This window comes from Oncorhynchus nerka, linkage group LG15 (assembly GCF_034236695.1).
Source record: "Oncorhynchus nerka isolate Pitt River linkage group LG15, Oner_Uvic_2.0, whole genome shotgun sequence".
Classification (NCBI taxonomy): Eukaryota; Metazoa; Chordata; class Actinopteri; order Salmoniformes; family Salmonidae; genus Oncorhynchus; species Oncorhynchus nerka.
The window spans coordinates 1,563,505-1,579,346 of record NC_088410.1 but is presented as its reverse complement, the minus strand read 5'-3'; the positions used below and the strand labels follow the sequence as shown (position 1 = coordinate 1,579,346).

General features: G+C 47.4%; 1 pseudogene; it reads right to left on the bottom strand.

The window, feature by feature from the left end:
• LOC135559941 (F-box/LRR-repeat protein 18-like) overlaps nt 1-14,339 on the bottom strand; it is a 49,827-nt pseudogene extending 35,488 nt beyond the window's left edge.
• Between the last annotated feature and the right edge of the window lie 1,503 nt (nt 14,340-15,842).

Below are 15,842 nucleotides of genomic sequence, written 5' to 3'. Positions count from 1 at the left end.
TTCGGGCCGGTGTAGGCCGTGATTGGGAGTCCCACAGGCGGCGACACAACGTCTTCCGGGTTCGGGCAGGCTGTAGGCCGGTGATTGGGAGTCCCATAGGGGAGGCGACACAACGTCTTCCGGGTTCGGCCGGTGTAGGCCGTGATTGGGAGTCCCACAGGCGGCGACACAACGTCTTCCGGGTTCGGCCGGTGTAGGCCGTGATTGGGAGTCCCATAGGCGACACAACGTCTTCCGGGTTCGGCCGGTGTAGGCCGTGATTGGGAGTCCCACAGGGCGGCTACACAACGTCTTTCCGGGTTCGGCCGGTGTAGGCCGTGATTGGGAGTCCCACAGGGCGGCGACACAACGTCTTCCGGGTTCGGCCGGTGTAGGCCGTGATTGGGAGTCCCACAGGGGCGGCGACACAACGTCTTCTCCGGGTTGGGCCGGTGTAGGCCGTGATTGGGAGTCCCATAGGGAGGCGACACAACGTCTTCCGGGTTCGGCCGGTGTAGGCCGTGATTGGGAGTCCCACAGGCGACACAACGTCTTCCGGGTTCGGGCCGGTGTAGGCCGTGATTGGGAGTCCCATAGGGAGGCGACACAACGTCTTCCCGGGTTCGGCCGGTGTAGGCCGTGATTGGGAGTCCCATAGGGCGACACAACGTCTTCCGGGTTCGGGCCGGTGTAGGCCTGATTGGGAGTCTCACAGGGCGACACAACGTCTTCCGGGTTCGGGCCGGTGTAGGCAGTGATTGGGAGTCCCATAGGGCGGCGACACAACGTCTTCCGGGTTCGGCCGGTGTAGGCCGTGATTGGGAGTCCCATAGGGGAGGCGACACAATGTCTTCCGGGTTCGGCCGGTGTAGGCCGTGATTGGGAGTCCCACAGGGCGGCGACACAACGTCTTCCGGGTTCGGGCCGGTGTAGGCCGTGATTGGGAGTCCCACAGGGCGACACAACGTCTTCCGGGTTCGGGCCGGTGTAGGCCGTGATTGGGAGTCCCACAGGGCGACACAACGTCTTCCGGGTTCGAGCCGGTGTAGGCCGTGATTGGGAGTCTCACAGGGCGACACAACGTCTTCCGGGTTCGGCCGGTGTAGGCCGTGATTGGGAGTCCCACAGGGCGACACAACGTCTTCCGGGTTCGGGCCGGTGTAGGCCGTGATTGGGAGTCCCATAGGGGAGGCGACACAACGTCTTCCGGGTTCGGCCGGTGTAGGCCGTGATTGGGAGTCCCATAGGGGAGGCGACACAACGTCTTCCGGGTTCGGCCGGTGTAGGCCGTGATTGGGAGTCCACAGGCGACACAACGTCTTCCGGGTTCGGGCCGGTGTAGGCCGTGATTGGGAGTCTCACAGGGCGACACAACGTCTTCCGGGTTCGGCCGGTGTAGGCCGTGATTGGGAGTCCCACAGGGCGACACAACATCTTCCGGGTTCGGCCGGTGTAGGCCGTGATTGTCAATAATCATTTGTTCTTAACTGTCTTGCCTAGTTAAATAAAGGTGAAATAAAAATGTATTTTAAATTCCCTGTATGTAGGATGTTATGTTATATTCAGAGGTAGACTGGCTCTGGCAGCCAAGTACTAAATGTTTTTATTTATTATTTTACCTTTGATTAACTAGGCAAGTCAGTTAAAGAACAAATTCTTATTTACAATGACTGCCTAGGAACAGTGGGGTTAACTGGTCTAGGAACAGTGGGTTAACTGGTCTAGGAACAGTGGGTTAACTGGTCTAGGAACAGTGGGGTTAACTGGTCTAGGAACAGTGGGGTTAACTGGTCTAGGAACAGTGGGTTACCTGGTCTAGGAACAGTGGGGTTAACTGGTCTAGGAACAGTGGGGTTAACTGGTCTAGGAACAGTGGGTTAACTGGTCTAGGAACAGTGGGTTAACTGGTCTAGGAACAGTGGGTTAACTGGTCTAGGAACAGTGGGGTTAACTGGTCTAGGAACAGTGGGTTAACTGGTCTAGGAACAGTGGGTTAACTGGTCTAGGAACAGTGGGTTAACTGGTCTAGGAACAGTGGGGTTAACTGGTCTAGGAACAGTGGGTTAACTGGTCTAGGAACAGTGGGTTACCTGGTCTAGGAACAGTGGGGTTAACTGGTCTAGGAACAGTGGGGTTAACTGGTCTAGGAACAGTGGGTTAACTGGTCTAGGAACAGTGGGTTAACTGGTCTAGGAACAGTGGGTTAACTGGTCTAGGAACAGTGGGTTAACTGGTCTAGGAACAGTGGGTTAACTGGTCTAGGAACAGTGGGTTAACTGGTCTAGGAACAGTGGGTTACCTGGTCTAGGAACAGTGGGTTACCTGGTCTAGGAACAGTGGGGTTAACTGGTCTAGGAACAGTGGGTTAACTGGTCTAGGAACAGTGGGGTTAACTGGTCTAGGAACAGTGGGGTTAACTGGTCTAGGAACAGTGGGTTAACTGGTCTAGGAACAGTGGGTTAACTGGTCTAGGAACAGTGGGTTAACTGGTCTAGGAACAGTGGGTTACCTGGTCTAGGAACAGTGGGTTAACTGGCCTAGGAACAGTGGGGTTAACTGGTCTAGGAACAGTGGGTTAACTGGTCTAGGAACAGTGGGTTACCTGGTCTAGGAACAGTGGGTTACCTGGTCTAGGAACAGTGGGGTTAACTGGTCTAGGAACAGTGGGGTTAACTGGTCTAGGAACAGTGGGTTAACTGGTCTAGGAACAGTGGGTTAACTGGTCTAGGAACAGTGGGTTAACTGGTCTAGGAACAGTGGGTTAACTGGTCTAGGAACAGTGGTTTAACTGGTCTAGGAACAGTGGGTTACCTGGTCTAGGAACAGTGGGTTACCTGGTCTAGGAACAGTGGGGTTAACTGGTCTAGGAACAGTGGGTTAACTGGTCTAGGAACAGTGGGTTAACTGGTCTAGGAACAGTGGGTTAACTGCCTTGTTCAGGTGCAGAACGACAGATTTTTACCTTGTCAGCTCGGGGGATTCAATCTAGCAACCTTTCGGTTACTGGCCCAACGCTCTAATCACTAGACTACCTGCCTCCTCTACGCTCTAACCACTAGGCTACCTGCCTCCTCTACGCTCTAACCACTAGGCTACCTACCTCCTCTACGCTCTAACCACTAGGCTACCTACCTCCTCTACGCTCTAACTACTAGGCTACCTGCCTCCTCTACGCTCTAACCACTAGGCTACCTGCCTCCTCTACGCTCTAACCACTAGGCTACCTGCCTCCTCTACACTCTAACCACTAGGCTACCTGCCTCCTCTACACTCTAACCACTAGGCTACCTGCCTCCTCTACACTCTAACCACTAGACTACCTGCCTCCTCTACACTCTAACCACTAGGCTACCTGCCTCCTCTACACTCTAACCACTAGGCTACCTGCCTCCTCTACACTCTAACCACTAGACTACCTGCCTCCTCTACACTCTAACCACTAGGCTACCTGCCTCCTCTACACTCTAACCACTAGGCTACCTGCCCCCTCTACACTCTAACCACTAGGCTACCTGCCTCCTCTACACTCTAACCACTAGGCTACCTACCTCCTCTACACACTAACCACTAGGCTACCTACCTCCTCTACACACTAACCACCTACCTCCTCTACACTCTAACCACTAGACTACCTGCCTCCTCTACACTCTAACCACTAGGCTACCTGCCTCCTCTACACTCTAACCACTAGGCTACCTGCCTCCTCTACGCTCTAACCACTAGGCTACCTACCTCCTCTACACTCTAACCACCTACCTCCTCTACACTCTAACCACTCAGGCTACCTGCCTCCTCACGCCCAACCACTAGGCTACCTGCCTCCTCTACACTCTAACCACTAGACTACCTGCCTCCTCTACACTCTAACCACTAGACTACCTGCCTCCTCTACACTCTAACCACTAGACTACCTGCCTCCTCTACACTCTAACCACCTACCTCCTCTACACTCTAACCACTAGGCTACCTGCCTCCTCTACACTCTAACCACTAGGCTACCTACCTCCTCTACACTCTAACCCACTACCTCTCCTACACTCTAACCACTAGGCTACCTGCCTCCTCTACACTCTAACCACTAGGCTACCTGCCTCCTCTACACTCTAACCACTAGGCTACCTGCCTCCTCTACACTCTAACCACTAGGCTACCTGCCTCCTCTACACTCTAACCACTAGGCTACCTGCCTCCTCTACACTCTAACCACTAGGCTACCTGCCTCCTCTACGCTCTAACCACCAGGCTACCTGCCTCCTCTACATTCTAACCACTAGGCTACCTGCCTCCTCTACACTCTAACCACTAGGCTACCTGCCTCCTCTACACTCTAACCACTAGACTACCTACCTCCTCTACACTCTAACCACTAGGCTACCTGCCTCCTCTACACTCTAACCACTAGGCTACCTGCCTCCTCTACACTCTAACCACTAGACTACCTGCCTCCTCTACACTCTAACCACTAGGCTACCTGCCTCCTCTACACTCTAACCACTAGGCTACCTACCTCCTCTACACTCTAACCACCTACCTCCTCTACACTCTAACCACTAGGCTACCAGCCTCTTTATTTAACCAGGTAGGCTAGTTGAGAACAAGTTCTCATTTGCAACTGTGACCTGGCCAAGATAAAGCATAGCAGTGTGAACAGACAACACAGAGTTACACATGGAGTAAACAATTAACAAGTCAATAACACAGTAGAAAAAAAAGGGGCAGTCTATATACAATGTGTGCAAAAGGCATGAGGAGGTAGGCGAATAATACAATTTTGCAGATTAACACTGGAGTGATAAATGATCAGATGGTCATGTACAGGTAGAGATATTGGTGTGCAAAAGAGCAGAAAAGTACATTTTTAAAAAATTTAAAAAACAGTATAAAAACAGTATGGGAATGAGGTAGGTGAAAATGGGTGGGCTATTTACCAATAGACTATGTACAGCTGCAGCGATCGGTTAGCTGCTCAGATAGCTGATGTTTGAAATTGGTGAGGGAGATAAAAGTCTCCAACTTCAGCGATTTTTGCAGTTCGTTCCAGTCACAGGCAGCAGAGTACACTCTAACCACTAGGCTACCTGCCTCCTCTACACTCTAACCACTAGACTACCTGCCTCCTCTACACTCTAACCACTAGGCTACCTGCCTCCTCTACACTCTAACCACTAGGCTACCTGCCTCCTCTACACTCTAACCACTAGACTACCTGCCTCCTCTACGCTCTAACCACTAGACTACCTACCTCCTCTACACTCTAACCACTAGACTACCTGCCACCTCTACACTCTAACCACTAGGCTACCTGCCTCCTCTACGCTCTAACCACTAGGCTACCCTGCCTCCTCTACACTCTAACCACTAGGCTACCCTGCCACCTCTACACTCTAACCACTAGGCTACCTGCCTCCTCTACACTCTAACCACTAGGCTACCTGCCTCCTCTACACTCTAACCACTAGGCTACCTGCCTCCTCTACACTCTAACCACTAGGCTACCTGCCTCCTCTACACTCTAACCACTAGGCTACCTGCCTCCTCTACACTCTAACCACGATTTGACAGGCTACCTGCCTCCTCTACACTCTAACCACTAGCTACCTGCCTCCTCTACACTCTAACCACTAGGCTACCTGCCTCCTCTACACTCTAACCACTAGGCTACCTGCCTCCTCTACACTCTAACCACTAGGCTACCTGCCACCTCTACACTCTAACCACTAGGCTACCTGCCTCCCTCTACACTCTAACCACTAGGCTACCTGCCTCCTCTACACTCTAACCACTAGGCTACCTGCCTACACTCTAACCACTAGGCTACCTACCTCCTCTACACTCTAACCACCAGGCTACCTACCTCCTCTACACTCTTAACCACTAGGCTACCTGCCACCTCTACACTCTAACCACTAGGCTACCTGCCTCCTCTGATTAAATCACACTCTAACCACTAGGCTACCTGCCTCCTACACTCTAACCACTAGGCTACCTGCCTCCTCTACACTCTAACCACTAGGCTACCTACCTCCTCTACACTCTAACCACACTAGGCTACCTACCTCCTCTACACTCTAACCACTAGACTACCTGCCACCTCTACACTCTAACCACTAGACTACCTGCCTCCTCATTGGGGCTGAATACTTTCCAAAGGAACTGTATACTGTATGCTAGCTACTAGTCTTGATTAAATCAGGCTGTAATACACAAGTCTAGCTAGCCCCGTGGTGTGACAGTTGGCTAGCTACTAGTCTTGATTAAATCAGGCTGTAATACACAAGTCTAGCTAGCCCCGTGGTGTGACAGTTGGCTAGCTACTAGTCTTGATTAAATCAGGCTGTAATATACAAGTCTAGCTAGCCCCGTGGTGTGACAGTTGGCTAGCTACTAGTCTTGATTAAATCAGGCTGTAATACACAAGTCTAGCTAGCCCCGTGGTGTGACAGTTGGCTAGCTACTAGTCTTGATTAAATCAGGCTGTAATACACAAGTCTAGCTAGCCCGTGGTGTGACAGTTGGCTAGCTGCTAGTCTTGATTAAATCAGGCTGTAATACACAAGTCTAGCTAGCCCGTGGTGTGACAGTTGGCTAGCTACTAGTCTTGATTAAATCAGGCTGTAATACACAAGTCTAGCTAGCCCGTGGTGTGACAGTTGGCTAGCTACTAGTCTTGATTAAATCAGGCTGTAATACACAAGTCTAGCTAGCCCTAGCCTCCGTGGTGTGACAGTTGGCTAGCTACTAGTCTTGATTAAATCAGGCTGTAATACACAAGTCTAGCTACTAGTCTTGATTAAATCAGGCTGTAATACACAAGTCTAGCTAGCCCGTGGTGTGACAGTTGGCTAGCTACTAGTCTTGATTAAATCAGGCTGTAATACACAAGTCTAGCTAGCCCCGTGGTGTGACAGTTGGCTAGCTACTAGTCTTGATTAAATCAGGCTGTAATACACAAGTCTAGCTAGCCCGTGGTGTGACAGTTGGCTAGCTACTAGTCTTGATTAAATCAGGCTGTAATACACAAGTCTAGCTAGCCCCGTGGTGTGACAGTTGGCTAGCTACTAGTCTTGATTAAATCAGGCTGTAATACACAAGTCTAGCTAGCCCCGTGGTGTGACAGTTGGCTAGCTACTAGTCTTGATTAAATCAGGCTGTTATACACAAGTCTAGCTAGCCCCGTGGTGTGACAGTTGGCTAGCTACTAGTCTTGATTAAATCAGGCTGTAATACACAAGTCTAGCTAGCCCCGTGGTGTGACAGTTGGCTAGCTACTAGTCTTGATTAAATCAGGCTGTAATACACAAGTCTAGCTAGCCCCGTGGTGTGACAGTTGGCTAGCTACTAGTCTTGATTAAATCAGGCTGTAATACACAAGTCTAGCTAGCCCCGTGGTGTGACAGTTGGCTAGCTACTAGTCTTGATTAAATCAGGCTGTATACACAAGTCTAGCTAGCCCCGTGGTGTGACAGTTGGCTAGCTACTAGTCTTGATTAAATCAGGCTGTAATACACAAGTCTAGCTAGCCCGTGGTGTGACAGTTGGCTAGCTACTAGTCTTGATTAAATCAGGCTGTAATACACAAGTCTAGCTAGCCCCGTGGTGTGACAGTTGGCTAGCTACTAGTCTTGATTAAATCAGGCTGTAATACACAAGTCTAGCTAGCCCCGTGGTGTGACAGTTGGCTGGCTACTAGTCTTGATTAAATCAGGCTGTAATACACAAGTCTAGCTAGCCCGTGGTGTGACAGTTGGCTAGCTACTAGTCTTGATTAAATCAGGCTGTAATACACAAGTCTAGCTAGCCCCGTGGTGTGACAGTTGGCTAGCTACTAGTCTTGATTAAATCAGGCTGTAATACACAAGTCTAGCTAGCCCCGTGGTGTGACAGTTGGCTAGCTACTAGTCTTGATTAAATCAGGCTGTAATACACAAGTCTAGCTAGCCCCGTGGTGTGACAGTTGGCTAGCTACTAGTCTTGATTAAATCAGGCTGTTATACACAAGTCTAGCTAGCCCCGTGGTGTGACAGTTGGCTAGCTACTAGTCTTGATTAAATCAGGCTGTTATACACAAGTCTAGCTAGCCCCATTAAATCGTGGTGTGACAGTTGGCTAGCTACTAGTCTTGATTAAATCAGGCTGTAATACACAAGTCTAGCTAGCCCCGTGGTGTGACAGTTGGCTAGCTACTAGTCTTGATTAAATCAGGCTGTAATAGCACAAGTCTAGCTAGCCCCGTGGTGTGACAGTTGGCTAGCTACTAGTCTTGATTAAATCAGGCTGTAATACACAAGTCTAGCTAGCCCGTGGTGTGACAGTTGGCTAGCTAGCTACTAGTCTTGATTAAATCAGGCTGTAATAGCACAAGTCTAGCTAGCCCGTGGTGTGACAGTTGGCTAGCTACTAGTCTTGATTAAATCAGGCTGTAATACACAAGTCTAGCTAGCCCGTGGTGTGACAGTTGGCTAGCTACTAGTCTTGATTAAATCAGGCTGTAATACACAAGTCTAGCTAGCCCGTGGTGTGACAGTTGGCTAGCTACTAGTCTTGATTAAATCAGGCTGTAATACACAAGTCTAGCTAGCCCCGTGGTGTGACAGTTGGCTAGCTACTAGTCTTGATTAAATCAGGCTGTAATACACAAGTCTAGCTAGCCCCGTGGTGTGACAGTTGGCTAGCTACTAGTCTTGATTAAATCAGGCTGTAATACACAAGTCTAGCTAGCCCGTGGTGTGACAGTTGGCTAGCTACTAGTCTTGATTAAATCAGGCTGTAATACACAAGTCTAGCTAGCCCCGTGGTGTGACAGTTGGCTAGCTACTAGTCTTGATTAAATCAGGCTGTAATACACAAGTCTAGCTAGCCCGTGGTGTGACAGTTGGCTAGCTACTAGTCTTGATTAAATCAGGCTGTAATACACAAGTCTAGCTAGCCCCGTGGTGTGACAGTTGGCTAGCTACTAGTCTTGATTAAATCAGGCTGTAATACACAAGTCTAGCTAGCCCGTGGTGTGACAGTTGGCTAGCTACTAGTCTTGATTAAATCAGGCTGTAATACACAAGTCTAGCTAGCCCCGTGGTGTGACAGTTGGCTAGCTACTAGTCTTGATTAAATCAGGCTGTAATATACAAGTCTAGCTAGCCCGTGGTGACAGTTGGCTAGCTACTAGTCTTGATTAAATCAGGCTGTAATACACAAGTCTAGCTAGCCCCGTGGTGTGACAGTTGGCTAGCTACTAGTCTTGATTAAATCAGGCTGTAATACACAAGTCTAGCTAGCCCGTGGTGTGACAGTTGGCTAGCTACTAGTCTTGATTAAATCAGGCTGTAATACACAAGTCTAGCTAGCCCCGTGGTGTGACAGTTGGCTAGCTACTAGTCTTGATTAAATCAGGCTGTAATACACAAGTCTAGCTAGCCCGTGGTGACAGTTGGCTAGCTACTAGTCTTGATTAAATCAGGCTGTAATACACAAGTCTAGCTATCCCCGTGGTGTGACAGTTGGCTAGCTACTAGTCTTGATTAAATCAGGCTGTAATACACAAGTCTAGCTAGCCCCGTGGTGTGACAGTTGGCTAGCTACTAGTCTTGATTAAATCAGGCTGTTATACACAAGTCTAGCTAGCCCCGTGGTGTGACAGTTGGCTAGCTACTAGTCTTGATTAAATCAGGCTGTAATACACAAGTCTAGCTAGCCCCGTGGTGTGACAGTTGGCTAGCTACTAGTCTTGATTAAATCAGGCTGTAATAGCACAAGTCTAGCTAGCCCCGTGGTGTGACAGTTGGCTAGCTACTAGTCTTGATTAAATCAGGCTGTAATACACAAGTCTAGCTAGCCCGTGGTGTGACAGTTGGCTAGCTACTAGTCTTGATTAAATCAGGCTGTAATACACAAGTCTAGCTAGCCCCGTGGTGTGACAGTTGGCTAGCTACTAGTCTTGATTAAATCAGGCTGTAATACACAAGTCTAGCTAGCCCGTGATGTGACAGTTGGCTAGCTAAAGTCTTGATTAAATCAGGAATGATAATACAAAGTAAAGCTAGCCCCGTGATGTGACAGTTGGCTAGCTTCTAGTCTTGATTAAATCAGGCTGTAATATCCACAAGTCTAGCTAGCCCCGTGGTGTGACAGTTGGCTAGCTACTAGTCTTGATTAAATCAGGCTGTAATACACAAGTCTAGCTAGCCCGTGGTGTGACAGTTGGCTAGCTACATCTTGATTAAATCAAAACTGTTCGCTGCTAAAGTTTGTGGTGGAACAAACTCCTCAACGAGCCTGTCAGGACAGTTGGTCAATCACCAGTCTTGATTGAAACCCCACCTCTTTAAGGAATACCTAGGAAGTCTTGATAAAGCTGTAATCCCTCTCACCCCCTCCCCTGAAAAGATTTATGTTGCACTACTGTTCACTGGAGTCATAAGTCCTGACAAATGCACCATTTTTTGTAAGTCATCTGGAGAAAGGTTTAAATGACTTAAATGTAATGTAAATGTACTAGTCTTGATTAAATCAGGCTGTAATACACAAGTCTAGCTAGCCCCTAATGTGGTGCTGACAGTTGGCTAGCTAGCTACTAGTCTTGATTAAATCAGTCTGTAATAGCACAAGTCTAGCTAGCCCGTGGTGTGACAGTTGGCTAGCTACTAGTCTTGATTAAATCAGGCTGTAATACACAAGTCTTCCCTAGCCCCGTGGTGTGACAGTTGGCTAGCTACTAGTCTTGATTAAATCAGGCTGTTATACACAAGTCTAGCTAGAAGTGGTGTGACAGTTGGCTAGCTACAGTCTTGATTAAATCAGGCTGTAATACACAAGTCTAGCTAGCCCGTGGTGGAGACAGTTGGCAGCTATCTAGTCTTGATTAAATCAGGCTGTTATAGCAGCAATGTTCCAACATCTAGAAAGCCTTCCTGGTGTGACAGTTGGCAAGCTACTAGTCTTGATTAAATCAGGCTGTAATGTTCCAACATCTAGTGGAAAGCCCCAGAAGAGTGGAGACTGTTTGGCAGCAATACTCCAACATCTAGTGGAAAGCCTTAAATCAGGCTGTAATAGCACAATGTTCATTAGTGTACATACAGCCTGAGACACTACTGCAATGTCATGTAAATGTTCCTTTCAAGCGAAGAGAATGATGAATAAAAATAAATGTAAAACCTCCTCTCCTCTTTGTGGTTGTCCTTCAGTGGAAAGCCTTCAGAAAGTGGAGGCTGTTATAGCAAAATATCCACAGGAAAGCCTTCCCAGAAGAGTGGAGGCTTTTGTTTACCCAACATCTAGTTATTGCTATTATTGTTTACAATGTTTTTTTGAGCCAGAAGAGTGGAAGCTGTAGAAAGTCTACACTTAAATATAAAAATGGAGGCTGTTGCATCATGTTATGGGTATGCTTGTCACCTGGGAAGTTTGTCAGAAGAAAAGAAATGAACAAAGCAGGTAAAAATAAAATGTTAAACATCTAGTGCAAAACCCACTTCAGTCCCTGAAAAGAAAAACAATGTTGTTGTTTTTTAGGCTGTTCTAGCAAGAATTTCCAAACATCTGTTGAGTGTTCCTGAGTAGGCTGTCTCAGTCCTGACAAATTTGCTCAAGGCTTTTTGTTCCAACATTTGGAAAGCCTTCCATCTGAGACAAGGTTTCCCAGAAGAATTATAGCAGCAATGTTCCAAATTGGAACCCTGAATAGGCTGTTATAGCAGCAATGTTCCAACATCTAGTGGAAAGCCTTCCCAGAAGAGAGGAACTGTTATCAGCAATGTTCCAACATCTAGTGAAAGCCTTCCCAGAAGAGTGGAGGCTGTTATAGCAGCAATGTTCCAACATCTGGAAAGCCTTCCCAGAAGAGTGGAGGCTGAGCAGCAATGTTCCTACATCTAGTGGAAAGCCTTCCCAGAAGAGTGGAGGCTGTTATAGCAGCAATGTTCCAACATCTAGTGGAAAGCCTTCCCAGAAGAGTGGAGGCTGTTATAGCAGCAATGTTCCAACATCTAGTAGAAAGCCTTCCCAGAAGAGAGGAGGCTGTTATAGCAGCAATGTTCCAACATCTAGTGGAAAGCCTTCCCAGAAGAGTGGAGGCTGTTATAGCAGCAATGTTCCAACATCTAGTGGAAAGCCTTCCCAGAAGAGTGGAGGCTGTTATAGCAGCAATGTTCCAACATCTAGTGGAAAGCCTTCCCAGAAGAGTGGAGGCTGTTATAGCAGCAATGTTCCAACATCTAGTGGAAAGCCTTCCCAGAAGAGTGGAGGCTGTTATAGCAGCAATGTTCCAACATCTAGTGGAAAGCCTTCCCAGAAGAGTGGAGGCTGTTATAGCAGCAATGTTCCTACATCTAGTGGAAAGCCTTCCCAGAAGAGAGGAGGCTGTTATAGCAGCAATGTTCCAACATCTAGTGGAAAGCCTTCCCAGAAGAGTGGAGGCTGTTATAGCTGCAATGTTCCAACATCTGGTGGAAAGCCTTCCTAGAAGAGTGGAGGCTGTTATAGCAGCAATGTTCCAACATCTAGTGGAAAGCCATCCCAGAAGAGTGGAGGCTGTTATAGCAGCAATGTTCCAACATCTAGTGGAAAGCCTTCCCAGAAGAGTGGAGGCTGTTATAGCAGCAATGTTCCAACATCTAGTGGAAAGTCTTCCCAGAAGAGTGGAGGCTGTTATAGCAGCAATGTTCCAACATCTAGTGGAAAGCCTTCCCAGAAGAGTGGAGGCTGTTATAGCAGCAATGTTCCTACATCTAGTGGAAAGCCTTCCCAGAAGAGAGGAGGCTGTTATAGCAGAAAAAGGGGGACCAACTCCATATTAATGCCCATCGACGAGCAGGTGTCCACATACTTTTAGTCATGTAATATACCTACCAGATCAGATCTCTATTAAGGAACATTTTCATGTGTCGTTTCAGACTGTAACTAACTTATACATTAAACATGAATTGCGTATTACCAGCCTGATTAAGCCGAATAGCCAGTTACCGGCTATCAAAAACACACTTTCACCCAAATATCATACTCACGCAATGCCTTTATTTCCATTTGACAACCGATAAAAAATGAAATAAAATCAGACATTGAGTTCGCTGACAAGACAGCGCCAGAGTAGATAGCTTACAAGCTAACACCGGTAGACAGCTAACAGTAAACTAGCTAGTTTTTACTAACGTTACGCTGGTTTATTCTAACCAACCTGTACAATTTGATTGTCCATATCTTCATCCAATCCTCTTCCGTTACCAGACGAAGTCATAGTCTTTTTGTGTGTGTGTTTTTAATCAGTGCATGTCTACCAGCAGAGAACTAGCATCATGTGACAGGAACGACCGGAAGTAAAAACGCTGCGTTTCACCGGAACATTGAGGACGTAACATTTTCCGGAAGTCACACCTACAAAGTCTTCCCCAGAGAGGGTTGTCTTTCCCTATAAAAAAAAAAACGAATGTAATTTCACTCCAAAATTGTTCATACTAGCTAATAAAATAAATAAATAGACTTCAATTCTCCTTTAGGGCCTCAATTGGCAATTATTGTTCATGTTTTCATTATGGGAAACAAGTTCCTATTTAAGAGGAAAGATCATATCTTGTCTGTCTTGCTCATTAGAGATGGAAAGGTGTGACATCTGTGAATCTATTATATAGCCATTATGGGGTCTGTGACAGAATGGGGATCGCCAGTGACGCCGTTTCAACTGTTCTGCCTTATTATTATTCGACCATGCTGGTCATTTATGAACATTTGAACATCTTGGCCATGTTCTGTTATAATCTCCACCCGGCACAGCCAGAAGAAGACTGGCCACCCCACATGTGCTCTCTCTAATTCTCTCTTTCTCTCTCTCTTTCTTTCTCTCTCTCGGAGCACCTGAGCCCTAGGACCTTGCCCCAGGACTACTTGACATGATGACTCCTTGCTGTCCCCAGTCCACCTGGCCGTGCTGCTGCTCCAGTTTCAACTGACCTGAGCCCTAGGACCATGCCCCAGGACTACCTGACATGGCTCCTTGCTGTCCCCAGTCCACCTGGCCGTGCTGCTGCTCCAGTTTCAACTGTTCTGCCTTATTATTCGACCATGCTGGTCATTTATGAACATTTGAACATCTTGGCCACGTTCTGTTATAATCTCCACCCGGCACAGCCAGAAGAGGACCGGCCACCCCACATAGCCTGGTTCCTCTCTAGGTTTCTTCCTAGGTTTTGGCCTTTCTAGGGAGTTTTTCCTAGCCACCGTGCTTCTACACCTGCATTGCTTGCTGTTTGGGGTTTTAGGCTGGGTTTCTGGAGAGCACTTTGAGATATCAGCTTATGTACGAAGGGCTATATAAATACATTTGATTTGATGGCAGGTCCCTGTTTTGAGCCCAACATGTGGTTTTTTTTTTGGGGGGGCTTGCCTGTTTTGCATGTTATTTTGTCATTAATGTGTCACATATCAGTTTGCAAACAATGTAAAATATATATAATTGAGTTAATAAAGCCACATACAAACAAGATCTCTTGTTTTCTAGAGTAAGGCAGCTCCAAAATACAGGTGTTTCAGCCTAGCTCAGTGCTTTCTGTGGTGGGGAGAGCCAGCAAAAAAAATAGGAGCATTGCGCTGTAATTGGCTCAGTGTTCTGTCACTCATGGGGACACTACGTCACCGCTAAGTCCAAGGGTAGAGCTCGAAAATTCAAGCCCTCTATGGGTGCTGCCATAGAGTTACATTAGAAGTGCTCATCCAAGAAGGCTCTGGGTCATTGGTCACAGATAAAATGACATCACGTTAAACTACAGTAGCTTTGATTGGACTGATAATCTTAGCTAGCAGTTAGCATTATGAAGTCTACAATCTACTGGTAAATCCTTGTCATAAGATACATGAGAAGTTATAGATAAAATGTATCGGTGCTCATCGACCATTAACATTACACAAGTTAAAGATCGCAAAATTCAACATGGAGTGATTTGGAAGGAATCAGTAGCTAACTGCAAGCTATTCCATCATTGGCCCGCTATTCCATCATTGGCCCGCTATTCCATCATTGGCCTGCTATTCAAGTCTAAGAATAAGTCTCTTTTCCTGTTATAAAATTAAAACATTCAACATTGGCCCATGCTATCAATGAATTTAATACATTTTTTAAATTTAATTAAGCAAGTCAGTTAACAAATTCTTATTTACAATGACGGCCTGCCCCACCCGGCCGATCTGTGTCTGTGTGTGTGAGGTCAGTGTGTTAAACCCGGCCGACGCTGGGCCAATTGTGCGCCACCCTATGGGACTCCCAATCTGGGTCTGATGTGATAGTCTGGATCCACTCCCTGATATTTCAGAGAGAGGAGAGGAGAGACAGAGGAGAGGACTCCGAATCACGGCCTGATGTGATGCAGTCTGGATCCACTCCCTGATATTTCAGAGAGAGGAGAGGAGAGACAGAGGAGAGGAGAGGACTCCGAATCACGGCCTGATGTGATGCAGTCTGGATCCACTCCCTGATATTTCAGAGAGGAGAGGAGAGACAGAGGAGAGGAGAGACAGAGGACTCCCAATCTGGGTCTGATGTGATGTAGTCTGGATGATTTGAAGCATGACTTGTGCCACGTGCAAAACTGTTACCTTTAAACTGCTAAATCTGACTTGAGTTCAAGACGCCTGGGAAAACCAAGCGACGCCTGGGAAAACACTTTTGGAACTTTCATCCGAAAAGGTCTCGTCTGCTGAAGAAATGTCATATGCAGGGAGATCTGTATACTGTAGCTAAGTAATACTAAGTGTGTTTGTGCAGGGAGATCTGTATACTGTAGCTAAGTAATACTAAGTGTGTTTGTGCAGGGAGATCTGTATACTGTAGCTAAGTAATACTAAGTGTGTTTGTGCAGGAGATCTGTATACTGTAGCTAAGT